At 41.3% G+C, this 22,928-nt stretch overlaps 1 pseudogene; it reads left to right on the top strand.

The window, feature by feature from the left end:
- The window catches only part of LOC139732868 (uncharacterized), a 33,382-nt pseudogene extending 11,370 nt beyond the window's left edge, over positions 1-22,012 (top strand).
- Positions 22,013-22,928: the final 916 nt, after the last annotated feature.

The following is a 22,928-nucleotide window of genomic DNA, read 5'->3' as shown; positions in this document are numbered from 1 at the left end:
TTCATTCATTGTACAACGGATTATCAATTCAGAAAATGCAAAAGCTCCGTCGCATGGGACGTAGATACCCCGCCCACACCCTCCTCCCCCCTTATAGGTCTCCAATCAATGGCGTAACTGGGGGGGGGGGGGGCAATCCGCTGGTAGCAAAAAAAATATGAAAATGGTAATTCAAGGATTAGTAAACTGCTTTTGAAATTGACATGAAAGGGTGAGCAAGAAATTATTTTTTTTCTCTAAGATTTCTTTTAACCATAATTAAAGAGGCATCAATAGTGTGAAACATTGTTCAAAAAGCCCGGAGCCGACAAAAGATTGTGATTCAGCGTCTGATTCCTGTTTGGCATTCTGAATGATAAAGAGGATGGAGCAGTGTACTCAGAACATCCGAACGGCAAAGAGTCGCTGCAATGTTGCGCAATGTGATGAGAATGTACACCTCTGTACCTTACACTTCGTTATATCAAAGCTAGATCATTGAGTGTTGCTTTACATACTATAGTCTATAAAACATTAAAATGCCTTGCATTGCCAATAATAAGACTTGATCTGGGCTATTTCCCAACTTTTCCATGTATGAAACGCACACACACAAACACAAACAATTAGGGGATGCTCTAAAGTGCAGATTTTGGACATCCTTCCCCCGCTTGGTCACTTCGATGCCTCCTCGCTGGTCATACCTCCCCCAATCATGAACATAAACCAACATCCTTGACTACCATTGGCGCACCGCCCGCCTTAATTTCCAAAACGAAAAAAAACAAAAACAAAGCTACAAACGGCAGTTTTTGGACTGTAAAATGTCAAAATTTTCACGCTCGCTCGCTCCGCTCACTCGTATTTAATCGCTATGTCATTCTCCTGATTTTGCTGCCAGTATTAAATTGCCAGCAGTTGCACCCGGTGCGCACCCCCCCCCCCCCTTAATTTCCAAAGCGAAATGGAATAGCTACAAACGGCTGTTTTTAGACTGTAAAATGTCAAAATTTTCAAGCTCGCTCGCTCCGCTCGCTCGCATTTTAATCAATTCAATTCAATCCAGTTCAAACTTTATATTATTTTTCGAAAAGAACATAAACATTTCACTTTCTTTGGTAACATAGAATAAGGTTGCATAATCAAAACAAAGTAAACTGAGAAAACATATATTGTGGAACCTTGGGGTAACAAAAACGTTGTAAGGAAAATTAATTGACTGAAGTGATACAGACGATATGATAGTTATGCCATTCTCCTGATGTTCCTGCCAGTAATTGCCAGCAGTCGCGTCCGGTGCCCCCCATTAATTTCGAAAACGAAAAAAATATAGCTACAAACGGCAGTTTTTTGACTGTGTCAAAATTTTCAAGCTATAATTGTTATGCCATTCTCCTGATGTTACTGACAGTATAATTGCCAGCAGTTGCGCCCTGCGCGCCTCCCTTAATTTCCAAAGCGAAGAAATATAGCTACAAACGTAAGTTTTTTTTTGACAGTAAAATATCAAAATTTTCAAGGTCGCTCGCTCCGCTCGCTCGCATTTAATCGTTATCCCATTCTCCTGATGTTGTTGCCAGTAATTGCCAGCAGTTGCTCCCGGTGCGCCCGGCCTAATTTCCAAAGCGAAAAAATATAGCTACAAACGGTATTTTTTTTTGCCTGTAAAATGTCAAAATTTTCAAGCTCGCTCGCATTTAATCGCTTTGCCATTCTCCTGATGACTAAGTCATTATGGTCAACGATCATTTCAATATTCAATACTAGTACCTCAACTTTGGAATCAGCTCCCCAATGATATCAGAGAAAGTTCATCATTAGATCAGTTCAAGTCTTTATTGAAGTCTCATTTGTTTGTAAAGTAACCATTGTTCTGTAAATTGTTTAATGATGTGTTTTAAGTTGATATATATGTAATTTTCTACTTTGTATTTTGAGTTCTTACACATGTATAATCTGTCTTTTCTCATTTCTAAAAGCGCTTAGAGACTTGAATGTAATTTCCGCTCTATAAAAATGGTTTATTATTATCATTATTGTTATTATTATTATTATTATTATTATTATTATTATCATATACTGCCAGTAATTGCCAGCAGTTGCGCCCGGTGCGCCCCCCCCCCCTTAATTTTCAAAGCGAAAAGATGTAGCTAAAAACGACATTTTTAGTTTACTGTAAAATGCCAAAATTTTCGAGCTCGCTCGCTTCGCTCGCTCGCATTTTATCGTTGTGCCATTTTCCTGACGTTGCTGCCAGTAATTGCCAGCAGTTGCGCCCGGTGCGCCATTCCCCCCCCCCTTTAATCTCCAAAGCTAAAAGACAGCGCTAAAAACGGCAGTTTTTGGAGTGTAAAAATAAAATGTCAAAATTTTCAAGCTCGCTCGCTCCGCTCGCTCGCATTTTAATCAATTCAATTCAATCCAATTCAAATTTTATATCATTTTTCGAAAAGAACATAAACATTTCACTTTCTTTGGTAACATAGAATAAGGTTGCATAATCAAAACAAAGTAAACTGAGAAAACATATATTGTGGAACCTTGGGGTAACAAAAACGTTGTAAGGAAAATTAATAGACTGAAGTGATACAGACGATATGATAGTTATGCCATTCTCCTGATGTTCCTGCCAGTAATTGCCAGCAGTCGCGTCCGGTGCCCCCCATTAATTTCGAAAACGAAAAAAATATAGCTACAAACGGCAGTTTTTTGACTGTGTCAAAATTTTCAAGCTATAATTGTTATGCCATTCTCCTGATGTTACTGACAGTATAATTGCCAGCAGTTGCGCCCTGCGCGCCTCCCTTAATTTCCAAAGCGAAGAAATATAGCTACAAACGTAAGTTTTTTTTTGACAGTAAAATATCAAAATTTTCAAGGTCGCTCGCTCCGCTCGCTCGCATTTAATCGTTATCCCATTCTCCTGATGTTGTTGCCAGTAATTGCCAGCAGTTGCTCCCGGTGCGCCCGGCCTAATTTCCAAAGCGAAAAAATATAGCTACAAACGGTATTTTTTTTTGCCTGTAAAATGTCAAAATTTTCAAGCTCGCTCGCATTTAATCGCTTTGCCATTCTCCTGATGACTAAGTCATTATGGTCAACGATCATTTCAATATTCAATACTAGTACCTCAACTTTGGAATCAGCTCCCCAATGATATCAGAGAAAGTTCATCATTAGATCAGTTCAAGTCTTTATTGAAGTCTCATTTGTTTGTAAAGTAACCATTGTTCTGTAAATTGTTTAATGATGTGTTTTAAGTTGATATATATGTAATTTTCTACTTTGTATTTTGAGTTCTTACACATGTATAATCTGTCTTTTCTCATTTCTAAAAGCGCTTAGAGACTTGAATGTAATTTCCGCTCTATAAAAATGGTTTATTATTATCATTATTATTATTATTATTATTATTATTATTATTATTATTATTATTATTATCATATACTGCCAGTAATTGCCAGCAGTTGCGCCCGGTGCGCCCCCCCCCCTTAATTTTTCAAAGCGAAAAGATGTAGCTAAAAACGACATTTTTAGTTTACTGTAAAATGCCAAAATTTTCGAGCTCGCTCGCTTCGCTCGCTCGCATTTTATCGTTGTGCCATTTTCCTGACGTTGCTGCCAGTAATTGCCAGCAGTTGCGCCTGGTGCGCCATTCCCCCCTTTAATCTCCAAAGCTAAAAGACAGCGCTAAAAACGGCAGTTTTTGGAGTGTAAAAATAAAATGTCAAAATTTTCAAGCTCGCTCGCTACGCTCACTCGCATTTAATCGTTATGCCATTATCCTCATGTTGCTGCCAGCAATTGCCAGCAGTTGCGCCCGGTGCGCCCCCTTCATTTCCAAAGCGAAAAAATATAGCTACAAACCGCAGTTTGGGATTGTAAAATATCAAAATGTTCAAGCTCGCTCGCTCCGCTCGCTCCCATTTAATTGTTGTGCAATTCTCTTTTTTTTTTCTTTTCACAAAGTCCCTCCGTGGGAGGGGTATCCCCCTCCTACACCCTCTCCCGCTCGGTTGCTTCTCACCCCACACCGTCACATAATATGTACCCCCGTAATAGTCCTTCATATAATAGTACATGTATATATTTATTTTTACTATGCTCTATAAGCGCGACTTTTACACTCTTGTTTTTACAAAAAGTTCCTACCGTGGGAGGGGGTATCCCCCTCCCACACCCTCCGCAACAAGAAGCGGAATAGATCATCGCCGAGGATCTCACACCGTCACATAATGTACCCCCGTATTAATAGTCCTTCATAAACGTATAGCGAAAGATTCGTGTATGTATACAGTCACATGTATTATGTACAATATATAGAGTATGTGTAAATGTACATGATGACACAGGAGCCAATAAATCAAATAAAAAAATCTCACAGTTTACATTTACTGTCAAAACGCACCCCCTTGAAAAAAAAGCTGGTGACGCCCCTGATTCACAAGCACAGTTGTGAGAATACAACAAGTGGATGAAACTTCAGCTAGCCTTTGCAGTTGCAGTAACAGATTTCTGTAGCTTTGAAAAGTTGGATGTGTGCTTTGAAAATCAAGCCTAAGCCAGGGCTTGACACTAACTTTTTTCTCTGGGCTACTAAGAGCTAATATGAAATTTTTGTGGCCGGAAAAAGATATATGATGGGTCTGAAACAAAAGCAAATGTAACAATCCATTTTGAATCAGGTACTGTTTACCTTTGGGAGCAGTGATTTAAAAAATGTTCAAGATATCACTTATGATATATATGTGTAGGTCAGTTGTATCACAGAACATCCTACCGCATAAAATTTTTGCAATAAAGCCTAAAATGTAAGTAGATATCACTATTTTTCTCATTAAACCATAACTGTAGACGGTTTAGTCTGGAAGCATTTTTATTATAACTATTGTTCACGTTTTGTATATTTAACAATACTTAACATCGATTATACGGATTCAAATTTTTACATTGGTTGTTTCTATAACTTACATTTTAGAACTATTTTGAAGCACTAATTCTGGGTTTTTGCTTCATCTGCAAATGGTAAATTATACCTTTAATTGCCTGATTGAGTCACGAAAAGTTAACCTTCATGGTTATTTGGTGGCCCAACATGAAATTTTAGTGGCTCTTGGCCACTTGGCCACCACTTATATAGAGCCCTGCCTGAGCATCTCTCTGTCTTTCTGATTGACTAGTTCAGGATTTTGAAAGCATCTAGTTTTCTTTTGTGCCTGGAGTATTGATGCAAAGTTGTAGCCCGGAGATTCCTAACAGTATTCCTTTCTGTCATCTGTAGAGCTGATGAATAGACCGAGCCCAACGGTGACCATGGGTGACCGCGTCTTTACCCCCATCAAGCCGGCCGAGGGGGCGCCCATGACAAACCCTGCAGAACTTGCCATCCTGGGCATGATCAAGAAGAACAAGGAGCAGCAGCAGCAGCAGTCCCCCATGGGGCCTACCAATCCCCCCCGGCCTCCTCCCCCAGCCCCGGGCCCAAGAAAATGGCGATGAGGACTACCGCAAGACAGTGGTCAGACAAAAATGTGAGTGTGGTAGAAGACTGAAAGCCACTACAGAATTCTCAGCATGAATTCCTTCAAGAGAAAAAAAAAAACAAGGAAAACCTAGCACTTCTAAAAAAATGTCAAAAAATAATTACACTGCATTGCAATGGTGATAAAAATAATGATTATGTTTTGCATGTGATAAAGGATAATTCTGGAATATGACTGTTTAGATTACAATCACATAACTCATAAACAATGTAAAGCCAAGTCCAACACTTGCAAATTCTTGAATATGCTTGTAATGCCTCGTGGGGACTTAAATTTATGTGTATGTGGAATCCTGATGGATTCTGTTTCCTTCAAGCAAATTAAAATGTAGCATATTTATCAATTATATTTGTAGGGTAGATTTCAATTTTGTAAACGAATGATTGACTAAAATTTCCAATGCAAGTATCACTTGACCTAAATAAATCTCATGGAGTGTGCTCTGAAATCTTTGCAGTGATGGCAGGCCAAGCCAAGAGCTTAGCAGAGATTGAGGCCGACCTCAAGAACACCACCTTGAACGACAACAGCAAGGCGGGCGGCAGCCCCGCCCACTCCAGGAGTGGATCCAACCCACTGGCCCCATCCGCAGGAGGAGTTGGGGGTGGTGGTGCTGGCGGCGGTGGTGGTGGTGGTGGTGTGGGAGGCCTTCCCCAGCAGCTCATGATGTATGCCTCTGGCCAGGGCAGACCCACCTCACCACAGAAGGCAGACCAGTCGGCCTTCAACAGTTTCATCGCCAGCATGAAGGCTGGGGGAGGGCTTGGAAGGCCAGTGGTGAGCTCCATTGTATACCGCTGTTATCTTCAATTCTTTCGTGCCATGGCCTGGTTTATGGTAGATTGCACTGTCATTTAAGTTTCAGATTTTTAGATTGTGTGTAGCACAAGACAGTGTAAATAATCAATGAGCACTCGACATATGATGATTTCAGGAGACTAAGCTTGAACAACATGGAAGATGAAGGAAAAAACGAAACAGACAAAATAAAAAAGAACAACACCTCTTTTTCTTTACAAACTAGAAAACATTGTTTGTCGCATAATGAAGAAATAAATGATGATAATCTAATGAGTTTGATTTCATATATTTACGTTAAATCTTAATTTTTGGCAAGTGCGAGATGGCCTGCCATCATTTAGTTGTGGCTTTGTATAATGGGATGTGCTGAAGCTGAGTTTACTAAACTGTCTCTGTCTGTTCTCACAGCCTGCAGAGGAGAGGTCATCATCTCCCAAGCCCGTGCATCCCAACCTCCGGCTCAACTCCCCCTCCCCGCCCACCCTCGCCCAGGGTATGCCCCCTCCCAGCGCAGTGGACAAGGCAGCCATAATGATGAGGCTCAAAGCGGCAGAGCAGCAGGCGTCTGCCCAGCAGCAGCAGCAGCAGCAGCAGCGCCTCTCCCAACCGCAGACTCAGCAGCAGCAGCACCTACCTGGAGGAGGAGGAGGAGGGGGAGGAGGGAGGGGCGTGTCCCCCTTGCCTCCGGGACTGGTCCATGCAGCGAGACAGACCCCACCCTCACAGTGCCCCTACAAGGGAGGGGACCCATCCTGAACCTTCCAGATAACAGGTCAGTGAGATGATCTTCAATAAGCCAGTTCATAATTAGCTCATGTACACATTGGTACAAATGACCTTTCTTTTTTCTCAGTTGGTTAGGCACTTCACTCGTTTTCAATGCGGCATAATGCATAAGCTTGCCCGACGTAACAATTTGTGGAATTCATGTTCAAACCAAGAATGAACGTGCGTTTAGATCAGGTGATCAGAATACTCCAGTTGACAGTTTAACAGGTATCCATTTCATTGTTTTGTATTGAATGCAATAACAGCCTATTTCCTGTTATATTGCGAAATACCAGTCTTGCTGTTAGGTGGATGTGCTGGCAAGCACCATTAAGATAAGGATCACATGAATAATCATCGCATCACAGATGCTTATCTCAGTGAATTTACAAACCAGAATGCCTGTTGGTACAAATGACCTTCTGCTGCTCATTGCGCAAAGTGGAATTACAAACTGGTCTATTACTGTGAGTAACAACTGTTTTTTTTCTGCATACAGACATTTTTGCGAGATGTATTCGTGATTTGACACCGAGGCTATTGTAAGTGCACTAATGCCTCTCCTTTCACTAGAGTTTCGCATGTTGTGAGATTTGCGAAAATAAACCCTTGTGAAAATAACAGCTTTTACAGTAACCTACATTAAAATAAATGGGATGTCTAATGCATATGACTGATGATCATAAGCTTCACTTTGGGAGATAACAGCCCTTAACATACTCAAGCTATGATGGAGCTGTTGTGTAAGACCTCATTATTGTACAATAGTTTAATTTGACTTGTGTTGACTGTTGTATTGTCAAAGCAAAGACTTACAATTGTATTACCAACTTCCAGCGCAATGCCTTGAATATAAATTGCTGCTGCTTTCCATTTTGCAGAGGTCCATCACCAGTCAACCAAGAAGTAATGGCAGCCCTCTTCAAGACCCATGCCCCGCCCACCCCTACCTCCAGCACCGCCGCCCACCATCCCATGGTGGTCCCCCACGTCAACCAGGGCCCCAGGTCCGCCCCTCCACCGGCGACCGCCCAGCCGGCTAGTCTGGAGCAGGCCCAGGCCCTCCTGCACCAGAACCCCGAGCTGATGGCCGGCCTGATCCGACAGTATCAGCTTCTCCAGCAGCAACAGCAGCAGCAGCTTGCTGTAAGTATTGGGAATCACAGTCACCTTGATGTTGTCATTTCTTTTTTTCTCCCACGAGAAGTTCATTGAGCAATCCCTGTACAAGGTGGTTGATTTACAATTCGAGTAATTTGAAATTTGAGATTCTTTCTGTTAGCACTTTACTGTGTTGACAGTGGAAGATGAACTCAATTGCATAGAACATTTGCAAAGCCAGACCAACCGTTACGTCGTTTTTTTGTTTTGTTTTGTTTTGTTTTGTTTTGTTTTTTTTTGGGAGGGGGCATATTTCTTTGATTCCTCATTACATTGCAATATTGCAAAGAGTGTAAAGATAAGAAAAATTTCACACTTTCATGTAGTTACCCTTTCCCTATACAGTAAGAGTATGCCACAAACTTGTTTTGCCCCCCCCCCCCCCCCTCCTCAATCATCTTGTACTGTGCTGGGAAATGTGGAAATGCTAGACTTGACCCTATCTTGTCTAAAGATAAAAGAATTTAATGTCTCAGCATATACCCAATTTGAGCAAGGGGCAGAACAGTTGTGAAATTTTCTCTGACACTAGGCACGTTAGCATGTGTAGCTTTCAATTTAGCCTTATGGTAAATGTGGCATTCAAGTTCAGTGCACCTCTGTTACAACAAATGCAGTTATAACAAAATCCTTGTTACAACAGTAAAAATTCAGTTTCCCAAATTATCATTTATATATATCTTTATATACTTCAATATTTGGCTGTAATGAAATTTCGATATAATGAAATAAAACTGCTGGTCCGAGGGACTTTGTTATAATGGGGGTTGCCTGCACAACGTTTCTACCTTTTGCAGAGGCAGCGGGCGAGCCCAGTTCCGCCCAACCAGGAGGCCGTACTGACCATCCTCAGGCTGGCCAAGGCCAACCCAGGCTTTGCCGCCGCCCTCATGGCCCAGGCCAACAAGGAGGCCCAGCTGACTCCCTCTGCCGCCGGACAGATCAACCGGGCCGCCTCCCCGCGTGAGATTCTGGCCCAGGCACTGATTACATCCATGCCCCGCATGCAGTCGCCCGTCGGTGAGTTCCATTGCGTATTCCCCTTGTACTCTAAACCCGCATTGTAATCACTACCTCGTTATCTCTTTATTCACTTTGGTCAGTGCTTAAATCTTGCTGTAGAACATACCTGCTCTTTTTGCTGCCATCGAGTATTTCTCTTTCTAAGATGTTATTTTTGTCTGTTGTCGTAATTCCTATCATTCGTATAGAATATATTTCTTGGATGGCAGTTTCTGTATGAATGTGCCACATATTTGTACCTCCACAGTTCTCAATTCAGACTAAATTCTTGATTGTAGCTGTTATACCACGTAATTCCTTATTCTTTTAATGTGATTCTTCCCTGGCATCCAATAAAATTTTTGATGTATTTCCCAAAGTAAAAGACTGATTGCCAATGGTATCATAACTCATAAAAAATATGTACTTAGTCTACACACAAGTTTGTGAAATGAAAATAGTGAAATTAGGGATTATCTTTCAGTCTGTCCACGTTGGAATGTGCGAGTTGTAGTAAGGTTTCCATTCTGAAGTTGCCTTTGAGATTCCTAGAAAAGTTACAGGTTACAGTCATATACGTAGACCCTGGCTGAAGGAAAATAAAGCATACAGCTGAATATATTTGGTGCTGATGAAAACCAGTAAGGTACAAAGACTTGAAATGATGGCTCTAGTATTCAGCTTGACCATTTGTATGATTCCAAATTGGCATTTTTCATTATGTCTTGGTTCCTTTGCAGCGCTCACCGGACACCAGTCACCACTGCCCACCTCTCCAGCGGCCCTCCACTCCCAGTCCCACAGCCCGCTGCCTGGTACCATGGCCCCGCCCAGCCTGGTGACCGCCGGTCTGGCCTCCTCCCCTCTCCTCGGCGGGGGCGGCGGGAGCGGCAACACCCTGGCCCCGCCCGGCCCCTCCCAGACCAACCCGCTGCTGCCCCAGCGCATCCCCTCACCCCAGGAGCTGGCCAAGCACACCCAGAACATCCTGCAGCAGGCTCTGATCAGGAAGCAGCTGGAGGTGCAGAAGGAGAAGTTCAAGGCCAAGGAGGCGGCTAGGTAAGATGATCCATCTCAAGATGTCCTCAGTGGGGAAGGGGTGGGGATTTTAGCACCTGTTGAGTTGATAACTTCATGATGTTGCTAAGAATGCTCTTTAGCAGGAGGTGCAATGGGAGAAGTATAAAGCCAAAGAGGCAGCTAGGTGAGACAATCCATCTCAAGATGTCCTCAGTGGGGAAGGGGTGGTGTTTTCACCCCCGTTGAGTTGATTTAGTTTGATGATGTTGCTAGTAATGCTTCTTGGCAGGAGATGCAGAAGGAGAAGTTCAAGGCCGAGGAGGCGGCCAGGTAAGACGGTCCATCTCAAGGTGTCCCCATTGGGGAAGGGATGGGAATTTTCGCCCCTGTTGAGTTGATTTAATATCATGATGTTGTTAAAGAATGCTCCTGAGGAGGAGGTGCGGAAGGAGAAGTTAAGGCCAAGGAGGTAGCTAGGTGAGAACGATCCATCTCAAGATGTGAAGATGATATTGCCAAGAATGCTCCTTCACAATCACAATATCATGGCATTACACTGTGAAGTCACACACAGTGTAACCCTAGAAGTTTGACAGCTTGGAAAAGTTTGATTTTTAATCCTTTTGTGTAAACTTAAACTTTTTCCAGTTTGATGTTCTTGAGCTTGTGTAATGAAGCAGACAGCAGCATTTTGATTTTAGTTTGTTGCTATTTTATGTGGGGTTTAGATTGTTGTTAGTGCAAATTATAATAAGCAAGTGCGGAACAGAGATTCAATCAGTTACTCCAGTTAATGTTCATGATATGAGTGTCACCTATTGCTCATCCAAACTACCACTTCTCAGGGCCAAGTCACCAGCTGTCTCTCTCGCCGGCCAACCAAGCCAGCCACAGTCGCAGCTGAAGCAGACACCGCAGCCCGGTGCAAAACAACCACAGTCATACCAGCAGCAGCAGCAACAGCAACAGCCACAGCAGGTTGCCACCTCTCAGCAGCAGCAGCAACAGCAGCAACAGCAACAGCAGCAACAGGGGGCAACTCAGCAGACGCAGCCTCAGACACTGGCCAACCAGCAGCCAGGACGTGCTGGACAGCAGCAGAAGAGCGGCAGTGTGTCCAGCACACCCCCAGGCACTCCTGGCCACAAGGTTTGCACTACTACCAGTACTTCTTTGAAGGGTGTTGCAAAGGAAAGCATTTTGCAAATGTTGCATTCTTTCTTTTTTTTTTTTCATGTACACCTCAGAGTTTTTAAAAATAGAAAAAAAACCCCCAACAAACTAAGCTCATGTCACTTGAGAATACGCTCTCCTTTTGTACCAAAATAACAGAATCTGTGTTTCGAATGAATTCACTGGAAATTTATAGTATTGTTTCATTCTCCATCAGAAAGAAGTTTTCAGATTTGTTATTCTAAGGAAAGGTCTGAATTACCTACCTCTACAATATACCAGTTTACGAAAGAAATCTAATCATATCAGGGTTTCAAAAGGGACACACAAATTTTATTCGCAAAAACATAATCTTTATAGTGTGATAGTGACCAATATTATCAATATATGTGTGATGTGCATCCATTTCTTTCTTATTTCTGCCATGCATCTGTCATTCAGTTGTCACAATGTCTATATGCCATAACTACTCTGTTGCTGTGTTTTTACCGAGTGTCACGAACCAGTGCAATCTGTGCAGGTCTTAGAATTCAAATCCATTTGTGGCCCTCTGAAAAATGTGCATTGGGTAAGCAACAACCAGTACTTGTGTGTGTGTGTGTGTGTGTGTGTGTCATGTTGAGTGTCTGCATTGATGTAAAATCTGCTCACTGTGTGCAATGTAATGGCGCCCTCTACAGGCTTCAACCAAGTTGGCCACCGCCTTCATGCCGACCTCGGTGATCCGCAAGATGCACGAGAGCAAGGCGGAGGCCAAGGCAGCCAGCCAGGGGGCCAGCAAGCCGGGGGAGAGAGGCAAGGGGGAGCCCCAGATGGTCCAGGAGGGTGGTGCTATAAATTCAGGTTGGTGTAGACGAAGTCTGCTCTGAGGCAGTAATATACCAAACGTTTTACTTGTTGCACTTTCTGTTCACTTAAAAACTTTGTCTTCTGTAGTCACAGTCTCTTTGGAGAGTGTCTGTCATGTTGGAGTTTCATGTACATTAAATGCTCCCATTGGAGGCATTCAATGAGTCATGGTTTTGCTTTGATGACTAATTTGACTCTGATGTAGGGTCCTTCTGCTTGTATTACCCCAGCAGGTGACCACCAGCCCAATGCAGGTGGAGAGAATGTGGAGGAAACCAAAGGTAGTTCCCCCAAGCATCCTCAGATGGACAAGCCCCAAGTGGTGCCCCAGGCCACTCCTCAACCTCACCGGGCCCAGAATCAGGCAGCAGGTGCGCCACTGATGCACCAGCAGCAGCAGCAGCAGCAGGGTGCCGACCGAAGAGACCCATACGCCCATCCACCAGCCCACGCCCACAGATCTCAACCCCCTCCGCACCTCCAGCAGGAGAACCACAGCACCCCTGATCAGTCGGAAGTACCCAAGGCTCAACAGCACCAGCAGCACCACCCTGGTGGCGGTCCGATGAAGGCCTTCCGACCTGAGAGCCATACCCACGCCCACGCCCCACCAAACCAACACATCCAGCAGCAGCAACAGCAGCAGAACTTCCACCAGCAGCATGGTGGGGTGAAGCAGAACCACCATCCTCCGGGGCTGGTTGGACAAGGGCCGCCGCCACAGCAGCAGCAACAGCAACAGCAACAGTATCATCAGGGGCAGCAGAGGCCAGAGGCCAACAGGATGGGAGAGAGGGTTGCCAAGCCACCGACACCACCCAACGTACCACACCAACAGCAGCAACAGCAGCAGCAGCATGCCTTCCCCATGACCCGTGGCATGGGTATGCCTCAGCAACAAGTGATGCAGGCACAGCAACAGCAGGTTAGCACTTCCTCACATGTACTGTTCTCACAGTGACACTTGAGCATTCATTAACGATGATTAACGTCTGTTCTTGTTGTGATTCTTCATATCGATTCTAGCATCGATGTGGCTGGTGAGAGTAGCGACTTCTCTAAAAGGGAATACAAGATGTGAGGAGGGTGGGGTGGTAAGAAGTATCAGATTATTTTCCAGTAACAAAATGAAGGAAATACACCATCATTCTATTCGATCCATACAATAATGGACATGCATTGAACATCTCACGTTAAGATATTATCATCATCACTGACCTAAACATATGGGTTACATAGAGTAGAACAAGAGAAGTAAAAGCAGTGCGAGCCTCACTTTGATATCTAGAAAAGACTTGATTCCAGTTTGCATCTGCCAGAAAAAGAAAAAGAAATGAAAAACAATAGCAGTACTGATCTTTTAGTGCACCAAGCCACACCAATGATAACACTCGTGTACTTGATGAAGTAGACCTCAGTAGTGCACGCTCTTTCTCTCTCCCCCTCAATTGTTGTACCACCAGCAGGTGCGGATGCCGGTTATGTTACCGTCAGCCATGCAGGCCAACCTCATGAGGGGCATGATGATGCCTGGTATGGTACCGCCTGGGATGAGAGGCGTACCGCCCCCACAGCTCTCACAGGTCCCTCTACAGGTTTGATTGATTGATTGATTGATTAAAAGGTCTTTATTCAAATAAAATCTGAGTCGGCGACTAAAAGTCGAATTACACAGATATACAGAGATTATACAGCAAAACAGATGAAATAATAACATAATCATAATACATAAAAAATTACATTACATTCAAACATTCTGTATACACAACTAATACAGTTTTAACACTACAGATTGTCATATAAATACAAAAAGGAAAAAAAAATGAATGCACATTTTACAAACAGTAGCGGTACACTCCTAATTTTTTTTTTTTTTTCACAGAAAAAAAAGAAAAGGAAGAAACACTCAGGGCTACACAACTCATTGTCGAAAAAAAGAAAAAAAAAATGTAAGCTCTTCTACAGATACAAAAGGGAGTACAGGAGTTTGCAGTGTGGTTGGGAAGACGCGTCAACAACCTACACTATACATTCCACAAATACTTGCAGTAACATTATTTTGTTGGTGAGGTGATCATCCCCCTCCCCCGTAATGTACACACATTCACTACACACACATACCTAAAGTATTTCTCACTGTCATACTCTCTCTGTCTCTCTCTCTCCCTCACACACACATACACACACACATGCACACATACAGTACTGTACATTGATCTGTAGATCGCATATCTGTACAATACTCACAAACGCGCATGAGCATAAACACAGTGCACATGCTCAATGTACAATATGTACACACTCACCTTCACGCGCACACATTTAGATACATACGTACACACAGGGAAAACACACGCACACACATATTGCAGCTACAAACACACACACACATGCATAACTCATACACACACAACAAGCACCGTCATGCCCACAAGACCACACCCAACACACGCCCATACAATGTAACTATGCTAAGTGCACGTTTAAAAACAGGCCCACCTATTGTACATTGTGTGAAAATCTAACAACTATCCCAAAAACTAAAAAAATACAATATATCGCCTCATTACCCCTATAAACAAAAAATCTGCACTCTTTACAGCCGGGTATACCTTAAAATACCACAGCCTTTTAACAATATAATATCATTACAATAAAATTACCCACAAAAAAAATTGACTTTGAGTGCAGTGTGGAAAGAGTGGGTTTTCCTAGTATACATAAAATAAATAAAAATTTCCTGATCAAATGTATCATTTGTCTTCCCTACCCACCACGCTGCAAACTCCTATACATATAACTATAAAAATAAATTTACCAACACATTGGACAGTACTGAGAATAAAAGACTCTACTAAGAGTCATTACAATAATAATCATTCAGTATATCAATAAAATACGGTATTGCACTTTTCTTAAACCGATCAGTTTTACAATGCAGTTGAGAATATTTTGTAGTATTTCTTAAATTGATTTTAACATCTCTTTGATCCGGTAACCACAATGAATGATTGGGGTGCTTTTCTAACTGCAGAGAAAAATCTAAACACAATTTCCTTCTCCTTTCTTTTAAAGATAATAAATTGCACACTTGTAAGGCCACATCATATGTAACATAATTACAACCTAATATGATTTTCAATACACGTTTTTGAATCTTTTCTATTACCTCTGTGTGTTTTTTTGTAAGACTCGAATGAAAAAGTGGGGCACAATATTCTAAAATTGGTCTGATATATCCTGTATACACTGTCATAAGATCAACTATTGATAAATTAAAATGTTTCAATTTACGTAACATAAACAATCTCCTATTGCATCTTTTCACCATTTCGGAAACATGTGCATCCCATTTGAGGTTCTGCTGAAAATGCACCCCTAAAATCTTAACAGTGCTTGTTTCTTTCAAAAAAATTTCGTTAATACACAAACTTTGCTGAATTGATTGCTTCATAAAAGAAATTGTCATAAAAACACATTTCTGAGGATTAAGTTTCATGTTATTCAACAATGACCAACTTGCCAGTGCATTAATTTCTCTTTGTATCTGAGATGGCTGATTTCTATTCCTAGCCTCTACAATAGTCAAATCATCAACATATTTATAAAATGAAAAAGGGCAATCTTTACAAGCATCATTTATCATAATCAAAAACAAAACCGGTCCAAGTTTTGTTCCCTGCGGAACCCCTGCATTGCATTCTCTAATATCAGAGATACTGCCATTGTATTTAACAACCTGTTGTCTGCAATATAAAAAATCCACAACTAATGAAATAACAAATGGGCGCACATTCATAAAAACCAATTTATGAATCAGAATATTATGATCAATTCGGTCAAATGCTTTCGAAAAATCTGTTAAAACCATAGTTGATACATTACTTTGCTTTTCAGCATTTTTATACAGATTATGAAGCATTGCAATCAAATAATGACAAGTTGAAAGACCAGGGCAGTTACCAAACTGATTGATATCGATTTGGTCCCTAATGTCTTCTAACAGCCATTTAACTATGAAAGACTCAGCAATCTTAGCAAAATAAGAGGTCAGAGCTATTGGTCTTAACTCAGACACTACTGGGGGAAAACATTTGGGAATTGGAATAATTTCAGCATATTTCCACATTTTTGGGAAAGTACCCTGCTTAAAAGCAATATTAATAATATGACATAAAGGAAAACATATCTCATAAGCAAATTCACGGATTATTCTCACTGGCAAATCATAAGACACAGTTGATTTTCGTAAACTCAACTTACGTAACTTATTGAAAATATCATGTGGTTGTATGACTGGGCATTCATAAGGTGAAGGCAGATATGCAGGTAACTGTGATCTGTCCAGTTTATAAAAATCGGTTGTTACAGATAAAAACAATTCATTAATATAATTTGCTACATACTCAGAATTATGACGTTCTTTTTCATTGATATCAGGTACATCAATCTGCATTTGACATTGAACTCCATGAGTCATCAATTTGATATGTTTATACCAATCAGCAGGATTGTTAATTTTCAACCTTTGTATTCTTTCATTATAAAATTTATCCTTGGCTACTTTTACTGCTCTTTACACTTTGTTCCTAAAATATTTCCATAGTTTAACATTCTTATCAGAAAATGCTTTTTGTCTTTTTTTCATCAATATTTTAATTTCACAATTTATCCATGGTTTATCATTCTCATGAATACTTATTTCTTTCACAGGTAAAAACTGATCTATTCGGTGCTTTAAAACCTGCAAAAACATATTACATATTTCAGAAACATCAGTGGTAATGTAAAGTTCTTCCCAAGTGTGCTGTGTTATCCAGCTGCCATCTCACGAATACCACTATCAGTTAAGGGTCGAACAATTCTTTTTTTCTTCCTATTACCTGAATTTTCAAACTTATATTGTTGGTGTTTGTGGCTCTCAACCATGTGTCTGTTTGTGAATTGCATGTTATGAGGATATTTTGTAAAGATCACATGATGGCCAAGGTTCGGCTTGTCATCTTTGCCAGCATAACTTAAAAAGTGTAGGCCATGTCATTGTTTGTTTGTTTGTTTGATTTTATGCCAAAGTATGAATGTAGTTTTCATTTATGTGCATGACTGTGGCATGTATAAAATGATGTGTTTCCTTTGTGTTTTTCTTCCTTTTTTGTTCTGGGAGAGAGCTTAGGATTACAAAGAGTTACCCTCATTTTCTTTTGTCCTTGACCCAGAACATGAATCGAGGGATACCCCCCAACCTGCAGCAGATGATGCTGAATTCCCAGCAGCAGCAGCAGCAACAGCAGCAGCACCAGGGTACCTTCCCTGGGGTGGGCAAGGGCCAGGGCAACCCAGGCAGTGCCAACCTGGCCAACCTGGCTCGGGGAGCACAGCAGGGTGGAGGACCCCCGCCCCCTCAGCAGCCCCACCACCAGAACCCCATGGACTTCCTCCATCAGCAGAACGGTAAGCAGATCCTCTATGAAAAGTTTGTTATCCACTTGTGCCGTTGATGACAATGACAAGACAACAAAATCTTGATAGGGGACACTGTATCAAACATCGGAATTTTTAGCATATATTTCTTCTTTTATCAAGATTTTTGTAGCTCTGTACTGTCTTCAAGATTCAAAAAAGTGGTATGGTGAGTCAAACATTTAAAAATCTGTTAGCATGGGTATTTATGGAGTGGATAGTTGGGCGTGGTTCGGATATATTCCATAATTCCCATAGCCGGTTGTGTACAGCTTTATTGCTGATCTCTGTCTAAGTACACACACAGCTGAAGAATCTTGAATGGAGTTGACCGTTACCGATGAGTGTATGCTTCGATGCACCTATTCACCGACTTGTTCTTTGCATGATTTTCGAATTTACTGTGGTCAGCAATGAATGAATTGGACCACCCATGAATCTCTCCATACTTTGATAAAGGCAGGCAGAGTCAAATCACTTTTGTTTTACCATTTCCCTTTTTTTAAATACTTCTAGATCTGTTTCAGCAGCGGCACCAGGGACCGCATGGACCCCAGCATCACCACCACCAGCAAGGCCCGCCTCCACAGCAGGGCAGCAAGCACCAACCCAACATGCCGCCCCCTGGTCACCCACAGCAGCAGCATCCTCTTCACAACCATCCCCACTCCCACCACCAGCACCACCCACAGCACCACGCCGCCCCTCCGCCTCACATGCAGCAGCAGCAGCAGCAGCAGCATCACCACCACCCTCACCCCGCCCATCCCCACCACTCCGGGGGCATGCAGCAGGCGGGCGGGGTCAACCCATCAGACCACCGGCGCTCCCCCATCAACCAGCTGGCCAAGTGGTTTGGGCCCGAGCTGCTCAAGCAGCCCATGGGCAAGATGCCACCCAGCATACCCAGCGGCCAGAAGATCATGAGTGTGGAGGAGCTGGAACGCCAGCAGCAACAGCAGGTTGTTGGGTAACCATGGAGATGAGAATGAGAGTGGGAAGATGAAACAGAGATGCTGTTCCCAGTAAGTCATTTTTCATAGTGCATTCAAATGTATTGATGTTTCTCTCTGGATGATGCAGTCTAAGTAGCTGTGGGGATGAGACAAAAAGGGAAAAGGGTGAATCTTTTTCTTGTAGATGCCACCACCAAAGTTCATGGATATTTCACTCAAGACTTGCATTGTTGGGGCAGGGGCAAGGGAATGGGGGGAATGGGACAGAACTGAGCTGCATAGCAAATTGTTCTGTCCCTTACTGACCTAGGAGGGCAGGTTCAACATGCATTTGTGCGATTTGATCTTTCGATTCAAGCTTCATACTCAGATCGGGGCTTAGGTTGGCAAGGAGATGAGAAGAATCTATCTCTCTTCTGGTACAGCCAGTGAACCGTTTTTGAAATGCCTACATATTCACAGAAGTTTCCCCCTGGCGGGCAAGACATCGAGCAGTGTGATGTACCTATAATAATCATAACACATTTTTTAGATAGCGTGCTCAGCAGCTTGGCCTTGTCAGTCCGTATTATGTCATAGCAAGTCTTTGGGCAATCCTTCAGACTAACTTTGAAAAATCTTCACACACACTGCAAGTCCTACGAGATTGAAATGGACATTCATTTCAATGCATGATCCAAAAAAAAAAAGAAAAAAAAAGAAACAGCAACAGAGAAATGTTAAAAAATGGTGGACTGAGGTGAACAGGAGGATGAGGTATGAATGTAGCAAGTCTCTTTCCGTTTTTGACATATCTCTTGCAGTGGCAAGAGTGTGTGATGGCAGTAAAGACATTTTGCTTTCTTTTCGAGTTCAAACACATCATTATCAATATGTATTATTATTATTACTGTTTGATTTCAGGGGAAACGATTCTTTGAAGAAATTAAACCAAGGACACCACACAGTAGTTCTGTCCTGGTTATATACGTATTGCTTTTGTTGCAGCCATATCTGCTTATGTTCACGGAGAGAATTAGTTTTGAGTCGTTGATCATGCCTACTATACTGGTAGTCTATAATCACTGTACTTATTTGTGTGTATATATATATACATATATTCCAAGATGTGTATCGGAATTTGACGATGCGGCTGATTAGGGAGTTTGGTATGATTTCTGCCACCGTCGCTCGTGACTTTGGAGTTCAAACACTCGTTGAATGAGACAATCTAGGCGCGTAAAAACGGTGGAAGAAAGACAAGATGTGGGTCATGCCACAAACTTGTGGAGCTCTCACTTGCCTATGTTTTCAATTGTCGAAAATAGTTTTGTAATCTGTTGTGTGATGTTATGTTGTACAGCAACCATGTATAGCATTGTTACACCAGAGAAAAAAGCTTTGCATGTTTGGGTACAGGAGCCCTTGTTTACAAATTCAGTGTTAGATTTTATTTCTTTATTTTTATGTGTGCCAAAGAAATGAGGGGCATCTATGTGTGAGATGAAGAGTGAAAGTGGATGCATGTAAAAATGAATTCTGTTTTATTTTTGTACGTCTGTCTGTCAATTCTCGCAAAAGGGTCTAAATGGAGCTCAAAGGTTTGAGTTTCCTAAAGAATCAATAGGGCTTAGGAGCACACCCCCTCTGACCTTTAAAAGGTCTTTTGTTTTTCATGTGTGTATGTGTGTTTATAGTGTTTGTGTGTGATAAACTGAAATTCTTACATGCACTATTGAAGAATTCCCCCTCTGACTTCATAATAAAGCCTGTGTGTTTGTTCTCATAGTGTATCTGAGAGAGATCAAAATTCATCATTCTGATTTATTTTGGAAATAGAACTCCTGATAACCCGTGTAATAATGTGGAGGAATATGCACTTTTCATGTGATGTTGATAGTTTATTGCTTCTTCCTCTGCCACAGATTAGACTTAAATAGATTTCCTCACCCAACCTTCCCAAGCCCGCAGGAGCACTGCTGACTTAACAGCCTCCTACTCAATGCTGTGTTTGTAAACAGTGGCATGATCGTGCAAGTTGGTCCAGCGATATCTCAGTTTTCTTGGCTGGGACGATTTATGAGGATGAGCTGCTGTTTCTTAAATGTCTCTCCTCCTCAGACCTTTGTATGGCAGAAACATTTGTGTGTGTGTGTGTGTGTGTGTGTGTGTGTGTTTGTAAGTGTGTTAATGTGTGTTCAGTGCTGCTAGTGTATATATTTTGAAAAAAAAAAAAGATTGGGGAGATTGACAAAAGAATGAAATTGAAATAGATAATGAGATTCATTTCATTTTTTTTTTTTTTTTTTTGCATGCAGAGGTGTGCTGCTCCTCTTAGCCCAGATATATCTTCATTTCTGTCGTCATATTCTCATTTTCAATGAATTTCATAAGATAAAAGAATGTGCTTTTGTAACCTTCATGTTTGTCAGACTGTATGATAAAATGTGTGTGTCTAACTCAAATGTTATCGTGACAAGTTTTTGTATGTGTATGCTTTCAGATGGAAGATTGCTTAGTGCCTGCTTGTATATACAGTTGTAGATATTGTATTTATTTTTGTTGCAGTCATTGAAAAAGAGGAGGGAAATTGACCAGTGTGTACTTATTTTGTTGTATGTTGTTCTCAAGCAAAACTGTGGACTCTGTGTGCATACACTGGAGTTTGATTGTTCCTGTAGTCATAAAAATGAGTAATACCGATGAGATTGTGAGAGACTGCTGGTTATACATTACATGTTGATGCATTCCATACAATATTTGTATTCTTGTTTAATAGAAACAGGTAATTATCTAGTTAGTGCCAAGAGGTATATGACTAAAGTTGTATTTCCTACTAGTGAATGTTCATCTTAGTTGGTTTCATTGTGTAGAAATCTCAAGAATTTACACGAAACTTGTGGGTCTAAAAACAAACAGATAAACGATTATTTCTGATTTGGCATGTGAAAGTCGAGTCTCGATCTTGAGGAAGAAATTGTATTTTTTGTCAGTTTTCTTTCTGTATTCTGTTCTCTATAGATAGTTTAGTGTTGTATAATAAAGTTCATGATTATTTCTGATGACAAAAAATGTAGTTGGCATTTGTGATTAAAAGGTTTATTTGAAGCTTTTGATAACGTGACTGCTTTTTGTGTAATAAAGCCAAGTTTGAGAGAACACTGAATATTATCAGTATCAGTATTTGTACATACCACAGGGAAGAAAAAATACTGTTATAACAGCAGATGGTTTATCTCGAAGTAAACACTTGTAAATACATACTTTTCTGTTCTGTAGTTAGATATTATTGCTTTGTTAGAGTGTGACTTGAAAAGTGAATGTGTGCATTGAAATGTTCACTGTTAAATGTGTAAATATTTGAAGTATCCATCATATGCTATTTCTGATGCGAGTGGATGAGGGGGGGGGGGGCGGCACTGTTGCATCTCTGTGTGTCTGGTAGCAGATTTCATCAACTATTGTAAAGAAAAATTTGCGTTGTTGAAAGACGGTGCACATGCTGTTGTCAAGAGTAGTAGGCAGGTCATATGAATATATATGTATGGCTGCTCTATTGACATGTCCCAGGGTTCAGAGTGTTGTATTCAAGGGAGTGTAAATGGCCTATATTATAATTTCCACGCGTGAGGGCAACACATAATGAGCATTAGTTTCTCTGCAGAATGCATTTCTGTGTAGTGCTTTTACGATATGCCGTGGAAAATATAGGCATTTCACATTGGCTCATTTGTGTACCAAATACTGCTTCTACAATAACATGTTTTGTCGGTTGTGCTATAGCCAATGGAGGTGCGTGCATGTTTTAGTGCATATATGATTTCTCCCCTTGTCTTAAGGAACATAGTCTAGAAAACATTTGTTGTCGTTGTTTATTGTATGCATCTTTGTTCAGCGGAGGTATTTCTGTTTAAATTGTTTCGTTTATTTGGCAAGAAAGGGGTCCATTTGTCACATAATTTTCTTTCTCTTGCAATGCTAAATATCAAACTATAAGGAAGTACATGTACATGTACTTGTACTGTGTTTGTTTGTTTGTTTGTTTGTTTGTTTGTTTGTTTTTTTGCCCTCCATTATTCCAGTAGTAACTGAACTAAAAACTTGGATAAACTAGGGAGTTTGACTCCCCTGCTTTTTGCAATGCATGATTTCATATTTTCCAATTGGAAGTAATACATTTTCAGATTTTTTTCCCCTATCGAGGGTAGGGACCATAAAGTTTACTTCCTTAAGATGT

This window comes from Diadema antillarum, unplaced genomic scaffold (genome assembly GCF_040938485.1).
Source record: "Diadema antillarum isolate AM-2024a unplaced genomic scaffold, OU_Dant_1.0 seq00000454_RagTag, whole genome shotgun sequence".
In the NCBI taxonomy this organism is placed as follows: Eukaryota; Metazoa; Echinodermata; class Echinoidea; order Diadematoida; family Diadematidae; genus Diadema; species Diadema antillarum.
Note: the sequence above shows the minus strand (reverse complement) of the source record. Positions and strands in the feature narration are given on the sequence as shown.